The sequence below is a fragment of the Vigna radiata genome, chromosome 9, assembly GCF_000741045.1.
Source record: "Vigna radiata var. radiata cultivar VC1973A chromosome 9, Vradiata_ver6, whole genome shotgun sequence".
NCBI lineage: Eukaryota > Viridiplantae > Streptophyta > Magnoliopsida > Fabales > Fabaceae > Vigna > Vigna radiata.
In genome coordinates this window covers 17,967,287-17,970,029 of record NC_028359.1, presented here as the reverse complement: position 1 = coordinate 17,970,029, position 2,743 = coordinate 17,967,287, and positions in this window count along the sequence as shown.

Sequence of the window (2,743 nt, the reverse complement as noted above, 5' to 3'; positions counted from 1 at the left end):
AATATGAGTAAGGGACAGTGGTGTTTTGTTATTATAAAATAAATTTAGGTGTTCAATAAAGAGGAGGAAGAGAGCTACTCAATGGTTGCATGGGAAGGCTTTTGTCATGGTACGTTGAGGTGCAGAGGAGAAATTGGTTTATTTATTAACTGTGGGAAGTATAAGGGAGGATTTGCTTTTGACTTTGGAGTGCATAGGTGTGAGACCCGTGGGTCCCACTTAAATGGAAAGAGAGGTGAAGATTTAAAAAAAGAAGAACAATGGTAACAGAGAGGAAATAGGCAGTGTGGGAAGAAAAAAAAATGGAGTTCTTTAATTTGAATTGTTTTGTTAAATAAGTGGGTAGGTGAGAATGGGTCCTACGTTAGTTAAAAAAAAGGGAGAGGAATTAAGAAAAGATTAAAAAAATCTTGATTGATGTGATATTTTAATAGGAAATAATTAATTAGCGGTTGTGGTGTTAATTTAGGATTAGGAAAGTTTGGTTCTGTAATTTTGTTTAATAGATTTATGTTATGGAAAGAAAAGGAAGTGGGTGAATAGAATAGAGTCATGCTGTAGTGGTTAGTTTATGGAAGAAGTGTTGGAGTTAGGAAATATAAAGTATGGAAAATGTTTGTTTGACACTCTATCTTGACACAATTTTGACACACCTCCACATGTCAAAATTCTATTGCATGTCCTCAGTAAATGAATAAAACCCTTTTAAAGAAGTGCATAAGGGTAATTTAGGAATAATGGTTTTATAAAAATTGATTTTAGCGGTTTAATTTTTCATCTTCTTCACTTTTCGAAAGCAAAGTTCTCGTCTCTCCCATTCGGTTCCTCTCTTTATTCGTCTCCTGCACTCATTCGTCTATCGACTCCCTTGTTCTTTCCATTCGTCTCTCTTCTCTGGATTTGTATTCATCCATACTCTATTGGTAAGCACTATTTCGCGTTTCGCGTTTTGCGTTTTGGGTGTGTTTGGTTTTGTGCAGTATATCCCATTAGAGTTTTCACTCTATATCGCATTGTTTGGGTTGGGGAGGGTTTTTGTGTTTTGCTTTTGTGCGTGTCGTTTTATGCCTTTTGTGTTTGTATGAACCCTAATCCACCATTCATATGTTTGTCTGAAATTTGGGCAGTTGCAATGGCGTCTGGGAACCCAACGGTAAGTTTAAGTTATGGTATTATATATACTTGTTATGTGTGATCGAATTTAATAATGTTATTGACTTTCTTTAAATAATGTATTGTTAATGTCTTACTGTTATTTGTACATTGTAGGGTCAAAACCTTGCTCGATTTTATTGCATGTTGTACGACAGACCGGAAGGCAGTATTGGACCTCTGTCCTGTTGTACAAGCAAACATCCCATCCCAACCAAACCTGTAAGTTGTTATAAGCCTTCACTTTAAAAATATGTTATTGTAAGTAATGTAGTTTTTCATAAGTGGTTGTTGTTAATTTTTTTTTTCATGTTTTAGACATGACTGTGGAGTTATAACGTTACAAGCAATGCAAATTTGGGATGGACATGATAAATTCAATGGGAAAAGCATGCCAACATACTCTAATGTAAGGAGTAAATAACATTTTCATTACTTTTTGATGATTTGGTTGAATTAACTAGTTCAATACTTTCCTTTCAGGAGGAATTGCTTGCAAATAGAAAGCAATATGTACGTGAATGGATCTTGGACAACGAGAACATAAGAATACTAGATGCGCTAGATGTGTACGGATTGTTGTAGGACATTTCTTCTTTTGTAAAAATGTAGGGCAGTTTGTTTTCATGGTAATATGGTTGGTGTAATTGGTTTTGGTATAGTTTGTAAGATACAAAAATGTATATGAATACATTGTACAAATGATTATTGTAATAATATTATTGATTTAAAGGTTGTTATTTTACAATGTATACATGATTGTTCATTCATGATTGATGTCCAGCTTTATTAATATGCAAAGTATAAAACTTGTTTTTTAGCAATATAGGCGAAGTAGTGGAATGTGTGCATCAAAATACAATGAAAACATCAAGTTATTTTCAATTGCTGAAGCTTTTGGTGGAAAAAACAGCATGGTAATCGTTTACAGGGCCTTGTAAACGAGTACCCGAGTCTGGTTGCATATTTGCACGTCCTGCTGCACTGTAGGAACCACCAGTGCACACCTGAGGGACCACTGGTCAATTTTTGAGTTTTTAAGCCCAAGACCACTGGGTTTTGACTCCAAATACTGATTATGTGTGTAGGTGATTTGTATCACACCCCATGATGGATTGAGAGAGCACCCAAGCTTCAAACATCACCTAACTTTCAATTGCTGAAGCTTTTGGTGGAAAAAACAGCATGGTAATCGTTTGCAGGGCCTTGTAAACGATTACCCGAGTCTGGTTTCATATTTGCATGTCCTGCTGCACTGTAGGAACCAGCAGTGCACACCTGAGGGACCACTGGTCAATTTTTGAGTTTTTAAGCCCAAGACCACTAGGTTTTGACTCCAAATACTGATTATGTGTGTAGGTGATTTGTATCACACCCCATAATGGATTGGGGGAGCACCCAAACTTCAAACATCACCTAACTTTCAATTGCTGAAGCTTTTGGTGGAAAACACAGCATGGTAATCGTTTGTAGGGCCTTGTAAACGATTACCCGAGTCTGGTTTCATATTTGCATGTCCTGCTGCACTGTAGGAACCACCAGTGCACACCTGAGGGACCACTGGTCAATTTTTGAGTTTTTAAGCCCAAGA